This window comes from Nomascus leucogenys, chromosome 21, assembly GCF_006542625.1.
Source record: "Nomascus leucogenys isolate Asia chromosome 21, Asia_NLE_v1, whole genome shotgun sequence".
Lineage (NCBI taxonomy): Eukaryota > Metazoa > Chordata > Mammalia > Primates > Hylobatidae > Nomascus > Nomascus leucogenys.
Window position 1 is genome coordinate 2,280,149 of NC_044401.1, and position 22,335 is coordinate 2,302,483.

Genomic DNA, 22,335 nt, shown 5'->3' on the forward strand with positions numbered 1-22,335 from the left:
CTTCCATGGTGAACTTTCTCAAGCAGAGGTTCTCAAATGATCCTCCAAAGCACAGATGTTCCATTTACTGGGACAACATGTTTTGATGCCAATATTGAATGATTCCAGTCATTTCCGAATTTGAGGAAAAATTACTATAAAAGTTTGTCATTTTAAACATTTTCCTCTTACACATTTTTCTTAAATTGTGGATGCTACTACCACCTGTCTATGCTAAAATCTAGTTTTTGGTATGAATTTAGGCCAAAATGATCTACTTACTTATTTTAAATTTCGTAGACCAAAATTTTCTGGTATTCCACAAAGATAAACATGGCTTCCAAGTGCCAGGCACTTAGCCAATCTTGAGATCCACTGTCCTAAAACACAGCTCTGAATTTATATCTCCCCCCTCCTTAGAACCCTTCAAAGCTTCCCTGTAGCCTAAATTTAAAGGAGAGCCCTCGGTCATTCCCTCTGCACTTACAAGCCCAGCCACCAGCTCCTACTTACTTCCTATTGCCATGTGCATCACTTGTCCCCCCACTCTCTGTTGCTGACCAGTTTCTTTGAATCCAGATTTGCTCCTGTTCCATTCTGAAAGACCAGTCTATAGTATCTGGCCAGACCCAACTATTTAATTCTCCATTCAGCCAGCAGAGGAGTGGTTGGACCACCAAAGAGATAAAGTACAAACTCCTCAGTGTGTATTCAAGGCAGCACCCGTCCAGGTTCTAAATGGCCTGCCTGCCATTTTTCACTGCACCCCCCCCCCCCACCCTTTGGTGTCCTGGTCATGCCACCATGCTGTGCTTAGGGTGTCCCTGTCTTTGGAATCCCTTCTCCCATTTCTGCCTATCGAACTCTTTATCATCTTCCGAAGCCCAGCTGAAAAACCTCTTCTCTCCTCAACTTCTCTCACCCAGAATTATCCTTCCTTCCCTATATCCCTCTCTCTGCCTTTAGCAAATAGCTCTCCAGGGAAGCTGAAACCATTGTGGATATGTGTTTATGGCTTTTCTTCCATACCAGCCTCTACCACGCAATATAGTCTGGTACATTGTTACATCTTTTCTTCACCCAAGTTTAATAAGATATTTTGAACCCACAAAAAATGGATTGCTGTGCATCAAAAAAGCCAATTTGACAAATAATTGCATTAAAAAGCAAAATTATAAACTTTTAAATTAATTGATGGGTGTCACACTTAGAAGTCAATGACTACACTTTTGGTAGTTTTTGTTTGTCTTAGAAGATATGTAATTTGAGTGGCATTAAAGTGTCATTTATCCTAGGACAGTTACTGGCCAGGTGCCTGTTCATACCATGATACATCAGTTCTGGCTGCAAACTTGGAGGCTTTGTACAGGTGAGGAATTTAAGGCTCACAGAGAGGAAGTGACTTGTTCACGATCGTGATGTGTTATTAAAAGAGTTAAGATTCAAGTCCAGGTTTCCTAACTCTTAACCCAGCCTTCTGTTGGGTTTGTCACTAATTATTATTCTTTTTAAGGTAGGGAGATCCACTTCCCTTTATGTCTCTTTAAATTAAGAGAAACTCTTGACCTCCCACCCGTGAGCCTACCCATGAGACTCACTACAAGGTGAGCCAGAAAGGGAGCCACATAAACGAAGCTGGCAGGGAAAAAGCCTTCTATCCTCTTCCTTCATTCAAAGGCTTCCTCACCGTTTACCCTAACTTCTGAATGCCACAGTTCGAGACTCACTCCTTTGTTCCTGATTAAAATGCAAGCTCATATAAAAGAGGCACATTGAGTTTCATGAGCCATCCATATCAATGCCTCATTTATCAGCTCCCTTCTCTTATTTAATTTTCAAAGGGTGAGGGAAGACAACATGAGAAGGAAAGAGACCCAAGGAGAGGGTAGAGCTTAAAAAGACAAACCTCATAACTTATGATTTGGGGGTTTGGGTGTGTCTCTGTGGCTAGACTGACTTCTAATGATATGATGTGTCCTCCTTCCTGCCTTCTCTTTTAGCCCGCAGTATGTAGAAGCCGTTTTAAATATGTGGTCTTCTGAACCATCCCCACATTATTCTAAAACAGTGCCTCCCTCACATATATTGGATTACTTATCTGGCAGGGGCGGGAAGGAAACCAATGGGATGAGATACATTTAATAAGTGGAAAGTGGTGGAAGGCAGAGGGCAGAGAAGCAACTGCCCACGTTAGAGATGGAACGCCCCAGACTGAAAGTATGCAACTCACCTCGAAATATTTTCCATGTAAAGGAATAGCCCCTGTGCACCCCGCCCTGTGGGAAAACTGCCCTGTGGCCTGGTACGGTGATGATTTACTCAAGTTGCTCAATACCCTGGGAGTTCCTTTGCTTTAAAGAGTGCAGATTTTTTTAAAGCTAGAATTATATTTCTTGTTTTTTCTTTATTGTGCTTTCATTCAGTTTGTTTTCCTATAAAAATTAATCATACCCATAGTGTTGATGTTTCCAGACACATTGAAAGGTCTAAAAACAATTGCTCACTAAACAAACCGACTTGCAAAGCAGAAGAAAAAGAAGTGAGACTCGCCCAGTAAGCATGAGATCATTTTTTCAAGTTCATTACCTCTTTTCCTCACCCAAGTTTGTTGTACCGGAGAACACACAAACCACACCTCAAACTTTAGTTCATGCTAGAGAAATTTGAATTAACAAAGGAGAAAAAAAGAAAAGGAAAAATAGGAGAGGAAGAAACGAAGAAACACAACATGCTATTGCCTTAGCCCTGACCCTGAAACTCAGCACAAGAACAGACACTTGCTTGGCTCAGAGGAAAGATGGGTGTGGAGACTGTAGGTCACAATTGCTTCAACTTAAGGTAGAATAAGTCCCTGGAAATAACAAAAAAAGGAGCTTTCTCCCAGGGCCGTCACCCACGGCTCACCAGTGCCCATAAGTTTCGCTTGCTTTAAAGCTCCAAACCTGTGTTGACTAATACAGTAGTTAGTAGTTGCGTGCAGTTATTTAAAGTCAAATGAATTCAATTAAATAAAAGTAAAAATCAGTTCCTCAGTTGCTCCAACCACATCTCAAGCACTCCCTAGATACATGTGGTGTCTGTTGTCCAGAATATTTCCCTCATCACAGAAAGTTTTACTGGACAGCACTGCTCTTGATTCCTGGTGCCCCTAGTATGATGGCAGTGATCCACCCATTGGAAATCAGGGACTAGCTGTAAGCAATAGCTCAGGAGCACTCAGTTGCACGAGGGCCTCAGGTGCGGGCATTGCCAGAGGGATGCCCAGCTCCAGGGCAGGAGTACCATGGAGAGTCCTTGGGGTGGGGGGGCAGGGGGTAGGGCAGTGTGTGATGATGGTGGCCCCTCACCAACGTGGTCTCTGTCCCAGTTGGTGAATGGTGGCCCATCAAGTTTGTGGGCAGCCTGCATGGCTATCAGGTGCAAATTCCAGAGCATATTTAAAGGCTGACTGGTGTTTACTCTGGTTAAGATTGTAAGGAGGAGAAGTCAAAAAGAAGTTCTGAGTTTTGGCCGGGCGTGGTGGCTCAAGCCTGTAATCTCAGCACTTTGGGAGGCTGAGGTGGGTGGATCATGAGGTCAGGAGATCGAGACCATCTTGGCTAACATGGTGAAACCCCGTCTCTACTAAAAATACAAAAAATTGGCTGGGTGCGGTGGCGGGCGCCTGTAGTCCCAGCTACTCGGGAGGCTGAGGCAGGAGAATGGCGTGAACCCCGGGGGGTGGAGCTTGCAGTGAGCCGAGATCGTGCCACTGCACTCCAGCCTGGGCATCTGAGTGACTCTGTCTCAAAAAAAAGAAAAGAGAAAAAAAGTTCTGAGTTTCTTTTTTTCCCCTTGATTAAATGATGTCTAAGGTCCCCTTTGGATGTAAAAGTCTTTGATTCTTCCCAGCAGTTAAAAAAAAAATAGGTGAGTTGATTTTAAAGACTATTTTATAGCAGAAAGCAAAACAATCTGTTGGAGCAGAAAGCAAAGTAAGAAATTTTTCTCCTCACTGAGAAGGTTAATAAAAAGAAAATCCACTTCTTCACAGGGTCTGAAAACTATGTAACCTAAATTTTGTTTATACTCAAAGTATATATATCTATAAAACCTAAGAGTTCTTTCCTGTTGTGCTTAGCAACTCAGGCAAGAAATGTTCAAGAAACATTGTCTGTCATTAAAAGAAGACATTCAAGTTAACAAAACTTCTTCAAAAATTTGTTTTTATTTTTTTAGAGACAGGATCTCACCGTGTTGCCCAGCCTGGACTAGAACTCCTGATCCCATGGCCTCAGCTTCCTGAATAGCTGGAACTGCAGGCATGTGCCACTGTGACTGGCTACAAATTCTTAAATGGCTTCAAAATCTTTAAAACTAGTTAGAAGTGGAGTTTTAGGTTTATAAACAGATGCAAACATAAAATAATACTAGCATTATTTGAAACTTAAATTTGTATTTTGTATGAAAATGTCATCAGAATGAAAAATATCTATATGTCCTGCAGATCATGGTGGAGCAAAGAATTGGTAAGGAGTAAAAACAAATTATGTAAAAATAACATTGCGTAGATAAAGCTACTTTGTTGACTTCAACTGACACATTTATTAAGCAGAAGTGTTTGCAGACAATAACTGGGAGTAAATTGCCTCACACATTTCATTACACGTTGGCAGGACCAAATGATTTCTGACAGGAAGACCAAGAAACTTTCTGTCTGCTAGCCTGAACAGATTATTAAGAAATAACACGAGCTATTTCATTAAATTTTCTGTTGCTTTTCTGACTCCACAAGGAAATTGGGGGTCTACAAAGGTGTCTGTCTATGTGCGATTTAATCAGGAGATATAGGATTTCTCAGGGTGCTTGGATTTTCTTGTTCTTTCTGTGGGGATATCTGAGGTTGAAAGCAGGATGGCTGCATAATATCTCCAGAAGTTTACTGACAACAAGACTTATATCCAAGGTTTTAAGAAAGCAATTTCAACGGTTCAAAGTGAAAGAGAACAGGACAGCCACAATACCCTAAATTACAAAGAAAAAAGTGACAGACTTTATGAATCAAGAATGTAACTTCTTCCCCTTTCCCTCCCAGTCCACTAGCTTCCCTCCCAGGAGAGCAACCCAACCCTTGAGCCTGGGGGATTCCCTGCAGAGGGAAAGCAGTCTACTCACAGCGCCTCCTCTTTCTGCGCACACGGTACGGCCCACTCCGCAGTCTGCACCCGACCCAGGTGCTTTTCTACCCTCCTGCAATTCTTTGAACCTCTAGGACCAGGGAAGGGTGGTCTGTGATTGGCAGGAGGCACCTCACATGGGCTGAGCTTGCCGCTGCCTGCCCTGCCTCGCTAAGGCGAGGGAGTAACCGGAGGCTGTCAGTAGATTTCTGCTGCTTTGGAATGCGTGACTTTGACAGATGGAAGCACCTTGACAGCCACACTCATCGCTTTCCTGGATCCCTCCTAGGTCTGGGCTTTACTGGAATGCAAACTCAGGGATTTTATTTTGATTTGATTTGATTTGTGTAATTTGATCCTTACTCCTGCTTTTGTGTGTTGAAGGCTTGTTAGTCCTGACCGCTCACAGCGATGCTGATATGTGCTTACCTGTGTAGGGCCATGTCCAGTTTTAGTTTCTATAACCTGCATATGCCAAATTCAGAGAGACGGTAATTGCCCAAGTAATGATCATACTGTAGGTGGCCCAAAGACTGATAAGGAGCAAGAGATGTGGAAAGAAACAGATTGGGAAAAATTCACGCAGAGAGAGGGCTCAGGTGATTATCTGATGTCCAATTCTTCCCTCCCCTCTTCTTCCCTCCCTTTCTCTTCTCTTCCCTTCCCTTCTTTTTTCCTTCTTCCCTGACTTCTGGAGCCATCATGTGTTATACATGGCACCCAGAACATTATTTTAATGGCCGCATAACCTATCATGGTATACATGCACCATCGCTTGTTTAACCTGAGTTAGGAATCGGTAACCGCAGTAACGTTAGAATTTACTGAGTGCTTTAATCAATAGACTTGGGAGTTCCTCAAGGGTCAGCGTCATCTCTGTTGCAGGTTAGCTTTTTCAGGAGCAGACTTTGAGACAAAATTTAGTGTGCAATATATTTATTAGAGAGTGCCCTGAGATTAACACCCATGGCAGGGAGAGGGAAGAAACAGGACTGGGTAGAGAAAGAAGCTGAGCTGCAATATAGATGGGACAGTCTTAAGCAGCCCTCCTCAGGAAACTGTGGAGGAAGATGGCCTGTCAGAGTAGCTCTGCCACTGAGCTCCTCTATGATCTGCCCTTCAATGTGGGTTGCTCTGGGAAGGCAGCTTTCTGTAGCTGAGCCAAGTCCTGAAAGGGGCTGATAACTGGAGGCTGGAGGTTGCAAGTACTCCCAGCAGCAGGGAAACCTCCCCCTTGAAGGGGGACTGCATGGAGCACCTCTGTGTCCATCACAAGGCCTTATTCCTCTGCAGCTCTCCAGGGCCTGGTTAGATAAATTATCATATTTCACACAATAGAATTCTGTGCAATGGTTAAAAATGACACCACAGATAAACATTTAATGTTATGGCAATAAGTTCAGTCATTTATTTGACAAATATTTATTGAAAACTTAGGATGTGCCAGACACTCTTCTAGAGGCTGAAAATGAAAAAGCGGTTTACAAAATAGTTTGTGTAATCTGACACATTTTAATTTTTAAGAAAGTTTACCTATGACTTAAAAAGTTAGAAATAATATACAGCAAACATTAACCAGAATATATCTGAATGGTAAAATATGGGTGACTTTTACAGTCTTCTATTTTTGCAGTTCATATGTTTACAAAGGATCTATATTATAATTATAAGAACATATAAGTTATTAAAAACATGTGCTGTCCTGGAAATATTTGTGATAAAGTCCAACGAAGCAAACAAGGACCTATGAATTTTCATTCATGTCTTAGGCATTTTATGTTCCATTACCATGATTATATGGGGAGAAAACAAAAAGATTTGAAAATCTGCAAAATAGATAATGTGAACACAAACCCAATAACAAGAGACAAGAGACTAGCTAGGAAAAGGAAGATTAGTTTTCAGATAATAACTGCAGCTGAATAGATGAGGAACGTCAAGTCCTTAATGTATGACAGGCTTATTTTTTCCAGTTAATTGATTTCTAACTCTCTTCTGCTAATCCCTCTTTCTCTCTGGCTAGGTGGCTCCCTTAACCACGTCTTAACCTGATTCCAAGCCCCTCAGTTAATTCTCATTACTAATATCTCAGTTCCGTTAGAAACACTTAAATATTTTCTTCCTATCACCACAATTCAAACTACAGACTCCAGTAGTTTTGGGGAGAAGGTGAGGTCTTTAATAACCCCCCAACTCCCTGTGTGTGTTCATTTGAGAGGGAAATGATGTCATCCTGTGTGAGTGGCCAGAGAGAGGCTCTATCCCTTTCCGTTGGCCTTCCCCACTGTCTAGTTCACCACCACCAGCAGCAGTGTAGACAGGGGCCAGTGCACAGGGCTGGCCAAGGAGAGCCCTACTGAACCCCACCAGTTCCTAAGCCTCAGAGGGTGCTCTGCCTCATTCGTTGGTTTGCAGTCAGTCTTTGTCCTTCAATCTCACCTACCCTCCAGGACCCCAGTTCTCAAGTGGCTGGGTTCTAACTTCTGCCCATCTCAGGAACCTAGAACTAAAGGTGGCATGCTTGTCCCCTTCTCTGTCGGGCCATACCACTGCACCATCGCCCTCCAAAGCTTTTCCTTCTCTGTGGTAGTTCCAAGGCAAGTTAGGAGGCCTGGTGACTCATGTGATATTTAACTGGGCTAAAAGAACTGGTCCTATATACACACTCAAACTTTTCAGTCCTCATGAGGCTTTCCTCTGTCATCTTTGGGGCAAGGAACCACTGGAATGTTTGTCTTCTCTGCATTCCCTAACAGATCCCTCACTTCATATTGACTTTCCTATGGTGAGATAGGGAGTTGTAGTGCAAACTGGGTGGGAAAGAGGCTGCCTCTCTACTGGAAGTTCAGAAAGTGGGTTATTTAATGCCTTTTGCTTTATCTAGTTACTAATTTCAGGAAAAATACTTCTCAAAACATGATGTTGTCTAGAATATTTTTAATATATAGTAAAAGTCCCAGGTACTGCCAAATTTACTCTTCACAATATCCCTTTAAGGTATATCCTATTATGCTCCCATTTTACAGATGAGAGAACTGAAGGCTGAGGATGCTAACTGCCCACTGTTACAGAGGCATTTAGAGATGAGGACTGCAATCCACCTGTCTTCACAGCCTGTACTCTTACTGTTAGAGTGCAGTTACATGATCTGTGTAACTTTTAAAATGGCATTCAAATTTAAAATCACAAATACGATTTTTTTCTATTAACTGCTCAATGAGGTTAATAGAGAGTAGAATATTGTTCCTGGGATATGTAAGAAGCCATCTTCTGCTTCTTATTGGCTGGAGAGTAAGTCTGCCTGAGCACTCAGGCTCCCTGTGGAGGAAAGCAGGTTACTGATCATGTCTCAGCTTCTGTATTAAAAACAGCTGAGTCAAACCAGCAAACAATGTACCTGAAGTGTTATGGTCCACACAATTCTTTAGGGCCTCTAAAAATGACCTTTTCTCCAGTTGGTCTTGACAAACTTTTGGTGGGGTTTCCTTGACAATTTTCCTGAAATGTGTATGTATTTAGGGTTTTGACCTTTAATGGGTCTTCTCTCTTACACAGCTATTTTTTTTCACTCAACTATAATTGATATTGCCATATTTCCTTCAGCTCCTAGAGATGATAAATACTTAACTTAGTTCATATGTTTAGATTATGGCCACTACAAGATGACTTCTTAAATTATGTCTAGGCCTTTTCCAGGAAAGTGATATCCTGATGTTAACAGACTCTTGCATTGAACTAAATCCTTTTAGCTCATTTCAATAAGCATATATGGTAGTTATATGGAATTATTATAAGTAATAGCTATATACCAATAAAATAATCATTTAGCCCAAATTTTCACCCAATGAAGAAAGCTGTCTATGATATCTCTGATATTATATTAAGGGGCTACTCTATAAAACATTGTGTTTATTGTAGAGATGTTGTTGAAGATGTTGTGTACAACCTTACATTTTGGGCATAAGAGGTCCCAAGGGAAAATATTTCTGGTCTCAGTGTCTGGAAGAATTACACTTTTCCTAAGCAACTGGTTTGTTTTTATCTATTGGACACTCTAAACTTCAGTCAAATTCAATCTTGCCTCCATTCTCACCAATCCATTGAAACTGCTTATCAAGTTACAAACGACCTCTACTTTGCCAAATTCAGTGGACAATTTTTCTTTTTTTAAAAATTATACTGTAAGTTCTAGGGTATTTGTGCACAACGTGCAGGTTTGTTACATATGTATACATGTGCCATGTTGGTGTGCTGCACCCATTAACTTATCATTTAACATTAGGTATTTCTCCTAATGCTATCCCTCCCCCGTCCCCCACCCCACGACAGACCCCGGTGTGTGATGTTCCCCGTCCTGTGTCCAAGTGTTCTCATTGTTCAATTCTCATTGTTCAATTCTCATGTCTCACTCACCTATGAGTGAGAACATGAGGTGTTTGGTTTTCTGTGCTTGTGATAGTTTGCTCAGAGTGATAGTTTCTACCTTCATCCATGTCCCTACAAAGGACATGAACTCATCCTTTTTTTTTTTTTTTTTTTTTTTTTTTTTTTTTTTTTGAGACGGAGTCTCGCTCTTTCACCCAGTTTGGAGCGCAGTGGCGCGATCTAGGCTCACTGCAGGCTCCGCCCCCTGGGGTTCACGCCATTCTCCTGCCTCAGCCTCCCGTGTAGCTGGGACTACAGGCGCCCGCCACCTCGCCCGGCTAATTTTTTGTATTTTTTAGTAGAGACGGGGTTTCACCGTGTTAGCCAGGATGGTCTTGATTTCCTGACCTCGTGATCCACCCGCCTCGGCCTCCCAAAGTGCTGGGATTACAGGCTTGAGCCACCGCGCCTGGCCGAACTCATCCTTTTTATGACTGCATAGTATTCCATGGTGTATGTACATGTGCCACATTTTCTTAATCCAGTCTATCATTGATGGACATTTGGGTTGGTTCCAAGTCTTTGCTATTGTGAATAGTGCTGCAATAAATATACGTGTGCATGTGTCCTTATAGCAGCATGATTTATAATCCTTTGGGTATATACCCAGTAATGGGATCACTGGGTCAAATGGTATTTCTAGTTCTAGATCCTTGAGGAATCGCCACACTGTCTTCCACAATGGTTGAACTAGTTTACAGTCCCACCAACAGTGTAAAAGTGTTCCTATTTTTCCACATCCTCTCCAGCACCTGTTGTTTCCTGACTTTCTAATGATTGCCATTCTAACTGGTGTGAGATGATATCTCATTGTGGTTTGTTTCTGGGTTCTCTATTCTGTTTCATTTGTCTATGTGTCCAGTGTCTGTTTTCATGCCAGTACCATGCTGTTGTGGTTACTGTAGCTCTGTAGTATAATTTGAAGTCAGGTAAATTGATTCCTTCAGTTTTGTTCTTTTTGCTTAGGATAGCTTTGGCTATTCTGGGTCTTTTGTGGTTCCATATAAATTTTAGGATTGTTTTTCTATTTCCATGAAGAACGTCATTGGTATTTTGATAGAAATTGCATTGAATCTGTAGATTGCTTTGGGTAGTGTGAACATTTTAACAATATTGATTCTTACAATCCATGAACATGAAATATTTTTCCATTTATTGGTGTTGTTTTCAATTTCTTTCAGCCTTGTTTTATAATTTTCATTATAGAGATCTTTTACTTTTTTGGTTAATTCCTTGGTATTTAATTTTCTTTGTGGCTATTGTAAATTAGATTACTTTTTAATTTATTTTTCATGTTGTTCATTGTTGGCATATGGAAACGCTACTGATTTCTGTATGTTAATTTTTTATCCTGCAACTTCACTAAATTTATCCATTTTAATAATTTTTCTGTGGAGTCTTTAGGTTTTTCCAAATATGATAATATCATCTCCAAATAAGGATAATTTGACTTCTTCCTTTCCAATTTGGATGCCCTTTATATCTTTCTCTTGTCTAACTGCTCTAGCTAGGACTTCTAGTACTATGTTGAATAACAGTGGTGACAATGGGCATCCTTGTCGTGTTCCGGATCTTAGAGGAAAGGCTTTCAGTTTTTCTCCATTCAGTATACTAGCTGTGGGTCTGCCATATATGGCTTTTATTACATTGAGGTATGTTTCTTCTATTCCCAGTTTGTTTTTGTGGGGTTTTATCATGAAGGGATGTTGAATTTTATCATGAAGGGATATTTTATCATGAAGTGATGTTGAATTTTATCAAATGCTTTTTTAGCATCAATTGAAATGATCATATGGTTTTAATCCTTTATTGTGTTGATATGATATATCACATTGATTGATTTGCATACGTTGAGCCATCCTGGCATCCCAGGGATAAATCCCACTTGGTCATGATGAATGATCTTTCTAATGTAGTATTATTGAATTTGGTTTGCTAGTATTTTGTTGAGGATTTTTGTATCAATATTCATCAAGGATATTGGCCTGTAGCTTTTTCTTTTTTTGATGTTTCTTCATTTGCTTTTGGTATCAGAGTTATATTGGCCTTGTAGAATGAGTTTGGAAGTATTCCTTTCTTGTCTGTTTTTTGGAATAGTTTGAGTAGAACTGGTATTAATTCTTCTTTAAATGTTTGGTAGAATTCAGCAGTGAAGCCATCAGGTTCCAGGCTTTTCTTTAGTGGGAGACTTTTTATTATGACTTCTATCTCATTACTTGTTATTGGTCTGTTCAGGTTTTGGATTTCTTCCCAGTTCAATGTGGTAGGTTGTATGTACCTAGTAATTTGTCCATTTCTTCTAGATTTTCTAATTTATTGGCAAATTGTTGCTCATTGTAGCTGATAATGGTCCTTTGAATTTCTGAAGTATCTGTTGTAATGTCTCCTTTTTCATTTCTGATTTTATTTATTAGTATATTCTCTCTTTTATGGTTAGCCTGGGTAAAGGATTGTCAATTTTGTTTAACATTTCAGAAAACCAACTTTTGTTTCACTAATCTTTTGTATTTTGTTTTTTCATTTCAATTTCACTTATTTCTGCCTTTATTGTTTCCTCTACTAATTTTGAGTTTGGTTCGCTCTTGCTTTTCTAGTTGTTTAAGATGCATTGTTAGATTGTTCATTTGAAGTTTTTCTTCTTTTTTGATGTAGGCACTTAAAGCGGTAAAATTCCCTCTTAGGACTGCTTTTGCTATGTCCTATAGGTTTTGGTACGTTGTGTTTCCATTATCATTTGTTTCAAGATATTTTTCAATTTACTTCTTAATTTCTTCATTGACCCACTGGTCATTCAGGAGCATATAATGTTTAATTTCCATGTATTTGTATAGTTTCCAAAATTCCCTTATTATTAATTTCTAGCTTTATTCCATTGTGGTCAGAGAAGATGCTTGATATTATTTCAAGTTTTTTGAATGTTTTAAGACTTATTTTGTGACCTAACATATGATCTATCCTTTAGAATGATCCATATGCTGAGAAAAAGAGTTTCTTTTTCTGCAGCCATTGAATGAAATGTTCTGCAGCCATTGAATTAAATGTTCTGTAAACATCTATTAGATCCATTTGGTCTATAGTGCAGATTAAGTCCAATGTTTCTTTGTTGATTTTCTGTCTGGAAGATCTGTCTAATGCTGAAAGTGAGGTGCTGAAGTCTCCAGCTATTATTGTATTGGGGCCTGTCTCTCTCTTTAACTCTAAGGATATTTCCTTCATGTATCTAGGTGCTCCTGTGTTGGGGGGGCTTATATTTAAAATTGTTATATCTTCTTGCTGAATTGACCCCTTTGTTATTATATAGTGGCCTTCTTTGTCTCTTCTTATAGTTTTTATCTTGAAATCTATTTTGTTTGATATAAATATAGTGACTCCTGCTCTTTTTTGGTTTCCATTGATATGGAATATCTTTTTCCATCTCGTTATTTTCAGTCTATATTTGTCTTCATAGGTAAAGTGTGCTTCTGGTAGGCAAAAGATCAATGGGTCTTGTTTTTTCATCCATTCAGCCCATCTATGTCTTTTGATTAGAGAGTTTAGTCCATTTACATTCAATGTTATTATTGATAAGTAAGGACTTACTCCTGCCATTTTGTTATTTGTTTTCTGGTCTTCTCTTCCTTCTTTATTTCCTTCCTATCTTTCTCTGGTGAAGGTGATTTTCTCTGGTGATATGATTTAGTTTCTTGCTTTTTATTTTTTGTGTGCCCGTTGTATTTTTTTGGTTTAAGGTTACATGAAGCTTGCAAATACTGTCTTATAGCTCATTATTTTCACCTGATAACAACACTATTTTCATGAAAAACAAACAAGCAAAATAAAACTGATAAAAACTCTATGCCTTAACTTCGTCCCCCAACTTTTTAAATTTTTTTTGTTCGTATTTATATCCTAAAGGTTGCTGTAGTTATTATTTTTGATTGATTCATTGTTTACTCTTTCTACTTAGGATAAGAGTAGTTTACACACCACCATTACAGTGTTATAATATTCTGAGTTTTTCTGTGTACTTACTATTCCAGTGAGTTTTGTACCTTATGGTGATTACTTATTGCTGATTAACGTCCTTTTCTTTCTGATATTTCTTTTTTTTTTTTTTTGAGATGGAGTCTTGCTCTGTCACCCAGGCTGGAGTGCAGTGGTGCGATCTCAGCTCACTGCAAGCTCCGCCTCCTGGGTTCACGCCATTCTCCCGCCTCAGCCTCTCCGAGTAGCTGGGACTACAGGCGCCCGCCACCACGCCTGGCTAATTTTTTTGTATTTTTAGTAGAGACAGGGTTTCACCGTGGTCTCGATCTCCTGACCTCGTGATCTGCCCACCTCGGCCTCCCAAAGTGCTGGGATTACAAGCGTGAGCCACAACGCCCGGCTCTTTCTGATATTTCTTGTAGGACAGGCCTGGCATTGATTAAATCCCTTAGCTTTTGTTTGTCTAAGAAAGTATTTATTTATCCTTCATGTCGGAAGGATATTTTTGCTGGATATACTATTCTAGGGTAAAAGTTTTTATACTGAAGCACTTTAAATATATCATACCACTCTCTGCTGGCCTGTAAGGTTTCCACTGAAAAGTCTGCTGCCAAACTTATTGGAGCTTCATTGTATGTTATTTGTTTCTTTTCTCTTGTTGCTTTTAGGATTCTTTCTTTATCTTTGACCTTTGGGAGTTTGATTATTAAATGTCTCAGGTAGTCTTCTTTGGATTAAATCTGTTTGGTATTTGGATATTGTACTTGGATATTGATATATTTCTCTAGGTTTGGGAAGTTCTCTGTTGTTATCCCTTTGAATAAACTCTCTACCCCTATCTCTTTCTCTACTTCCTGTTTAAGGCCAGTAAATCTTAGATTTGCCCTTTTGAAGCAATTTTCTAGATGCTGTGTGTGTCACACAGCATCTAGAAAATATCAAACCTAGGTGTGCTTTGATATTTTTTATTCTTTTTTGTCTCCTTTCACTGTATTTTCAAATAACATGTCTTCAGGTTCACTAATTCTTTCTTTTGTTTGATCCATTCTGCTACTAAAGGTCTCTGATGCATTCTTCAGTATGCCAATTACATTTTTCGGCTCCAGTATTCCTGCTTGGTTCTTTTAGATTATTTCATTGTCTTCATCAAATTTATCTGATAGAATTCTGAATTCCTTCTCTGCGTTACCTTAAATTTTTTGAGTTTCCTCAACACGGCTATTTTGAATTCTGTCTGAAAGCTCACATGTCTCTGTTTCTCCAGGATTAGCCCTTAGTTCATTTAGTGAGGTCATGTTTTCCTGAAATGTTGTTGATGTTTGTAGATGTTCTTTGGTGTCTGGGCATCAAAGAGTTAGGTATTTATTGTAGTCTTCACTCTCTGAGTTTATTTGTAGCCATCCTTCTTGGGAAGGCTTTCCAGATATTTAAAGGACTCTTTAGTGTTTTGATCTAAGCTGTATCTACTTTAGGGGACATCCCAAGCCTGTAGTTTTTGTAGACTTGTAGAGGTACCACCTTGTTGGTCTTGGGCCAGATCCAGGAGAATTCTCTGGATTACCAGGCAGAAGCTCCTGTTCTCTTACCTTACTTTCTACCACACATACAGAGTCTCTCCCTCTGTGCTGAGCCACCTAAAGCTGGGGTGCAGTGACACAAGCAGCCCTGTGGCCACCACTACTATGACTGCACTGGATCAGACCTAAAGCCAGTACTGCACTGGTTCTCACCCAAGGTCTGCTATAACCACTCCCTTGCTACTGCCTATGTTTGCTCAAGGCCCTGGGGCTCTACAGTCAGCAGATGGCAAAGCCAGCCAGGACTGTGTCCTTCCCTTCAGGGCAGTGAGGTCCCCCAGGCCCTGGGTGGGTCCATAAGTGCTGCCCAGGACTCAGGGACTACAGTCAAAAACCTTAGAAGTCTATCTGGTGTTCTATTGTATTGCAGCTGAGCTGGCCCTCAAACCACAAGACACAGTCCTTCCTACTCCTCCCTCCCCTTTCCAAAGGCAGAGGAGACTCACCCTATTGCCATCATCTCCCCAGGCCACAAAGAGTACTGCCAGACTACTGCTGGTGTTCCTTTAAGGCCCAGGGTCTCTTAAGTCAGTTTGTCATGAATGATGCCTGGCTCTGGCGTCTACTGGTCCTAAAGGGCCCAGGGAAAGTCCAGAAATGCCCAAGAGTCATGTCCTAGAATTGGGATAATCAAACCTACTCTGTTGTTGAATATTAGAACTTATACCTTTTATCTAACTGTATGTTTGTATCCATTAACTGACCTCTCTTCATCCCCTCCTCCCACCTGCATGACCTTCTCAGACTCTGGCATCTATCATTCTACTCTACCTTCATGATATTGACCTTTTTAGCTTCCACATATGAATGAGAACATGTGCTATTCATCTTTCTGTGCTTGACTTACTTCACTTAACCTAATTTACTCTAGTACCATCCATGTTGCTGCAGATGACATGATTTTTCATTCTTTTTTATGGCTGAAAAGTATTCCATTGTGTATATGTACCACATTTTCTCTATCCACTTATCTGTTGATGGACATGGAGGTTGATTTCATATCCTTGCTATAGTGAACATTGCTGCAATAAACATGCATGTGCAGGTACCCCTTTGATATACTGACTTCTTTTCCCTTGGATAAATACCCAGTAGTGGGATTGCTGGATAGTATGTGTAGTCTGTTTTTACATTGCCATAAAGAAATATTTATTGAAAGCTGGGTAATTTATAAAGAAAAGAGATTTAATTGGCTCAAAGTTCTGCAGGCTGTACAAACATGGCTCCAGCAACTGCTTCTGGAAAGTGGCTCAGGAAGCTTACAATAATGGTGGAAGGCAAAGTGAGAGTAGGTGGTGTCAAAAGGTAAGAAAGGGAAGAAGGGAGAGAGTTGGGAAGTGCCACATTTTTTTAAACAACCAGATCTCATGTTAATTCAGAGTGAGAACTCATTTATTACCATGAGGAGGGCACAAAGCCATTCATGAGGGATCCGCCCTCATGACCCAAAGACCTCCCACCAGGCCCCACCCCCAACATTAGGGATTACATTTCAACTTGAGATTTAGAGAGGGACAAACATCCAAACCATATCAGTATGGTAGTTCTATTTTTAGTTGTTTTTTTTTTAGATATCTCCATACTGTTTTCCTTAGTGGCTGTTCTAGTTTACACTCCTACCAATAGTATATGAGTTTCTTTCCTTTGAACTTGCCAGCATCTGTTTTATTTTTATTTTTTGAGAGAGTCTTGCTCTGTCACACAGGCTGGAGTGCGGTGGTGTGATTTCATCTCACTGCAACCTCCACCTCCTGAGTTCAAGTGATTCTCGTGCCTCAGCCTCCTGGGTTTACAGGTATGCCCCACCACACTTGGCTAATTTTTGTATTTTTTGTAGAGATGGAGTTTTACCATGTTGCCCAGGCTGGTCTTGAACTCCTGGCCTTAAGGGATCCACCTGCATTGGCCTCCCAAAGTTCTGGGATTATAGGCATGAGCCACCATGCCCAGCCTTCAACAATGTTTTGACATTAACAAGGTTTTGACATTTGTTGATTTTCTGTCTAGATGATCTGTCTCATGTTGAGAGTTGAGTGATGAAGTCTCCAAATATTATTGTATTGAAGTCTATCTCTCCCTTTGGTCTAATAATATTTGCTGTATATATCTGAGTGCTTGGTGTTGAGTGCATATAGGGTTAGAATTGTTATATCCTCTTATTGAGTTGATCCCTTTGTCATTATATAATGACAGTCTTTATCTCTTTACTGTTTTTGACTTAAAGTCTGATTCATCTGATATAAGTTTAGCTACTCCTGCTCATTTTTTGTTCTTATTTGTATGGAATATCTTTTTCCATCCCTTTACTTCAGTCTATATGGGTCTTTATAGGTGAGATGAGTTTCTTGTAGGCAGCATATAGTTGAGCCATGCTTTTTCATTCAGCCGGTCTGTATCTTTTAGGTGGAAAGTTTAATCCATTTACATTCAAGCTTATTATTGATATGTGAAGGCTTATTCCTGTCATTTTATTAATTGGTTTCTGGTTGTTCTGCATATTCTTTGTTCTCATTGTTTATTATTGTGATTTGGTGGTTTTTCTTTAGTGGTATCATTGAGTCTTTTTCATGTTTATGTGTTTGCTCTATCTGTGGGTTTTATATTTTCCTTCGTTTTCATGATGGTAGATATTGTCCTTTCACTTCCAGGTATAGGACTTTCTCAAGCATTTCTTACAGTGCCAGTCTAGTGGTGGTGAATTCCCTCAGATTTTCTTTGTCTGAGAAAGACTATTTCTCTGTCATTGATGAAGGAGAACTTTGCTTGGTATAGTATCCTTGGCTGGCAGTTTTTTTTTCTTTCAGCATCTTGAATATATATCATCCATATTCTCTTCTGGCATGCACAAGGTTTCTGCTGAGAAATCCACTGTTAGTGTGATGCAGACTCCTTTGTAAGTGACTAGACACCTTTTCTCTTGCTGTTTTTAGAATGCTGTGTATTTGACTTGACAGTTTGACTATTATGTCCCATGGAAAAGACCTTATTGAATTGTATCCATTCAATACAATGGATCTCTGGGTTTCCTGTATCTGGCTGTCTAAATCTCCTACTAGCCTTGGAAAATTTTTATCTATTATTTTCTTAAATTGGCTTTTAACCCTTTAGTTTTCTCTTTGCCTTCCAGAAAGCCAAAAACTACCATATTGGTCAATTTATTTTCTCCCATGTGTCACATGGGCTTTGCTCATTATTTTTTATTCCGTTTTCTTTATTTTTGTCTGACCGAGTCATTACAAAAGACTTGTCTTAAAATTCTGAGATGTTTTTCTTCTGCTTGATCTAGTGTATTCTTGAAACTTTCTAATGCATTTTGTATTTCATTAAAGAAATTCTTCACTTCCAGAATTTCTATTTGGTTCTTTTTTTTATGATACTTTTAAATATATTTCTCATTAATATCCTGAATATTCTTTCTGATTTCTTTTATTTTTTTATTTATTATTTATTTATTTATTTTGAGACGGAGTCTCGCTCTATCACCCAGGCTGGAGTGCAGTGGTGTGATCTTGGTTCACTGCAAGCTCCGCCCCCCAGGTTCATGCCATTCTTCTACCTCAGCCTCCTGGGTAGCTGGGACTACAGGCACCCGCCACCCTACCCAGCTAAATTTTTTGTATTTTTAGTAGAGATGGGGTTTCACCATGGTCTCGATCTCCTGACCTCATAATCCACCCGCCTCGGCCTCCCAAAGTGCTGGGATTACAGGCATGAGCCACCACACCTGGCCATCTTTCTGCTTTTTTTGTATTATTTTTCAGTATTTTCTTGTATTTCACTGAACTTCTTTAGCATCAATATTTTGAATAATTTTGGGATTTTGTAAATTTCTTTTTGATTGAAATCTGTCAGAGAATTATTATGTACCTTTGTAGTTGTTATATTTCCTTACTTTCATCTCATATCATTACCTTGATATCTGTGCATTGGATGTAATATCACTTCTTTCAATTTTTAAAATTTGCTTTCATAGAAGAGGACTTATTCCTGAAGATGGATCTATGGTATTGGTTGAATACAACACTTTGGCTTTGATTCTGGTTGTGTGCAGTAGTATAGCCTCTGTATGATTTATTTGGGGACTAGTACACCAGGTGTGCCAGTCTTTGGGCCCCAGTGGTGGCAGCAGTAGGTGAAGCACGCCTGTTTTGGAGCCTCAGGGCAGCATACACTGGCACTGGTGTTAGCAGGTCCAGGCAGGCTGATTTTTGGGTTTCCAGACAGCTTTAGGAATGGCAGAAATGGGCTGGGCAGGTGGGCAGATTCTCTGATCCCTGAGAAGTGGGTGTGGCATGGTGATGGCAGTAACAGTGATGGGACAATCCTCTGGGTCCCAAGTGGTCTGTGTTGGTGTTGGTGGTTATTGCAGTGGGTTGGGTGGGCCCATCCATAGGCCTGTAGGTGGTGCATGAAGGTGTGTGTCAGCTGTGGTGGTAGCAGCAGGCTGGGTGGTTCTGGCCTCAGGTTTCTGAGAGGAGTGCCCAGGTGCCAAAGGTGGTGAATTGGGCTGGTTGATCCCCAGGCCCTAGATAGCATGCTTGGATACTTGGGGTTGGAAGGTAGAACCAGTCTAAGTGGATCTGTCCTTAGGCTTCTTGGTAGTAGCCATGGTTGGGATGATAACCAGGCTGCCAGTGGAATGCTTAAGTGGAGGCAGCAGCAATTGTGCTACTGCCCTTCTACTGGGGAGGGTATGATTGCTTTCAGCGGCAGCAGCCGCAGGCAGGCAGCTGGAGGGGCGCATGCTTCAGCCCTAGAGGCAGTAGCTTGTGGTAGCAGCAGCTGCAGGTAGTGGACTTTGTGCTTGGGATGCATGAAAGTGCACAGTTGCTCCTTTGTTGGAGGTTGGGGTCACTGCTGATGGCTACTGCTTCTGCCCTGATGGCACCTGCTACAGTTGGGGAATCTCAGTGGGGGCTCCAGAGATGTGGAGATAGCATGGGCTGTTGAGCTCCAGAGCAGGATAGTCTAGTTGGGGGCAGGCTGGGTTCTCAAAATGGCACCATCTGTAGCTTCATAGAATGTGGAGGTTTGTGGAGTTCAGCATGAGCTCCTTCTCTGGAGCTATGTGTGGTCTCCAGGCAGTTCTCTATGTTGGTTTCAGGGCCTGTGACAGTCAAAAGTTTCTTCCATGGCTAGGATAGAAGGAGTCCACAGTGGAAATGTGGACCACTGAGGATCTCACAGTTACCCATTCCCCACATTGAGGAGTCTTTCCAGGTTCCCAGCTGATCCTGGCAGAGCAGGCTGCCTCACTTCCCTCTCCTTCCTTGCTTCCTATCACTTCTCTGTTGGATTCCAGTGTTCTGTCTTAGACCGGGGTCCCTAACCCCCAGGCAGCAGACTGGTACCGGTCTGTGGCCTGTTAGGAACTGGGCCACACAGCAGGAGGTGAGCAGCAGCGAGTAAGGATTACTGCCTGAGCTATGACTCCTGTCAGATCAGTGGTGGCATTAGATTCTCATAGGAGTACTACACCTACTGTGAACTGTGCATGCGAAAGATCTAGATTGCCTGCTCCTTATGAGAATCTAACTAATGCCTGATTATCTGAGGTGGAACAGTTTCAGTTAGAAACCGTCTCCCTCCCCCAGTCCATGGAAAATTGTCTTCCATGAAACCAGTAGTATTAGTTCTTTCTCATGCTGCTATGAAGAAATACCCAAGACTGGGTAATTTATAGAGAAGAGGTTTAATTGACTCACAGTTCTGTATGGCTTAGAAGGCTCACGAAACTTACAATCATGGCAGAAGGCAAAAAGGAAGAAAGGCACCTTCTTCACAGGGTGGCAGGAAGGAGAAGCGCTGAGCAAAGGGGGAAAAGCCCCTTATAAAACCATCAGATCTTGTGAGAACTCACTCACTATCACAAGAACAGCATGGGGGTAACCGTGATGATTAACCCCATGATTCAGTTACCTCCCACTGGGCCCTCCCATGACACATGGGGATTATGGGAAACTACAATTCAATAATTTAGGTGGGGACATGGCAAAACCGTAGCACCATTTCCCAGGTGCCAAAAAGATTGGGGACCACTGTCTTAGATGATTTGCAAAAAGTGTGATTATCCACTCACTATTTTGGTTTCTTTATTGTGGAAGAGGTGAGTGCCAGATGTACCTAGTGAGCCATCTTGAAGCCCCTCCTCCATAGTTTCTTGTTTTTCATGTCACTTATGTAATTATTTTTCTTAGTGATTTCTGCCTTTGGTATTATGTTTAGAAAAAGCATCCCAACTCAAGATTTTATATTTTTATATTTTTTTCTATTCTTTTATTCCTTTCAGTTTGTCTTTTTCCCTATTTGAATCTTTTTGTGTGTACATGTGTAAGTATGTTGTTATGTATGTAGAGTTATATTGTTACATGATATGGAGTAGATCAAATTGTATTCATCCAAATAATTAAACAACAATTACAGAAACATTTATTGTATGGATAGAATTAAATTGTATGGATGGGCCACAATTTGACCAAAGTGTGGTTGGACAATTAGCTCAATTTTTTTCTTATTATAAAAATTTGACACCATTTTTTCCCTATAAAATTCACCAGGTTCAGTGCAATTTCTGGAAGTGTAGCCTGTCTAGATGAGTGATTTCATAAGTGGAAGTTTTGGTAATGACCAGCTGTGGTTCTGGTGGAAGGTGACTAAAATAGTGTAAAGGTCATTGGAAAAGAGCAGTCCTTTAGATACTCATAGCCTACTTCTCTGTATCTGTCACTACTGAGTTTGGAGTCCTCTGAGGCTCTGCCTCCACTTAGCTACCCCTGTGAGTTCTGAGCAGTGGCTTGTGCTCTAGTTTATCTGTCACTGCTATCCCATTTGCTTTCTGTTATCAGAAATCATAAAAATCTCTGGTCTCTTTCCCTTCTGCTTTGAGTATGACAGTGAATTTACTTCCTTTTGTAAATCTTTACTGAAATTTTAGTGGAGTTTGAGGAGGATTTTTTTTCTTAAAAAATTAAAATACTGAATTAGGCAAACAATTTATTCTGCCTATTGGAATCCCCTAGGTGTTCATAATAATAGGCCACAGTACTACTCTCCATCTGGTATTAGATTGTTACAAATTCTGCCAACAGTATAAAAAAAATAGCCTGAGACTGTAAGGTACTAGCACATTGGCAATATTAGCATATTGTTTGTCCCTTATAAAAACACAGTGTTTTCTGAGTTTTATCCTTACAAATAAAAACACAGAGTTTTCTGAGTTTTATCCTTACAAT

The 22,335-nt window shown here is 40.4% G+C and overlaps 2 protein-coding genes across 2 annotated transcripts in view; one reads left to right on the forward strand and one right to left on the reverse strand.

The window, feature by feature from the left end:
* The window catches only part of UPK1B (uroplakin 1B), a 29,741-nt gene extending 24,531 nt beyond the window's left edge, over positions 1-5,210 (reverse strand). The window contains exon 1 of the mRNA XM_003261846.3: positions 5,134-5,210. The gene's annotated coding sequence lies outside the window, so the exon portion shown is untranslated. The remainder of the gene's footprint in view (positions 1-5,133) is intronic.
* B4GALT4 (beta-1,4-galactosyltransferase 4) overlaps positions 1-22,335 on the forward strand; it is a 116,722-nt gene that overhangs the window by 60,552 nt on the left and 33,835 nt on the right. The gene's annotated exons all lie outside the window — the stretch shown is intronic.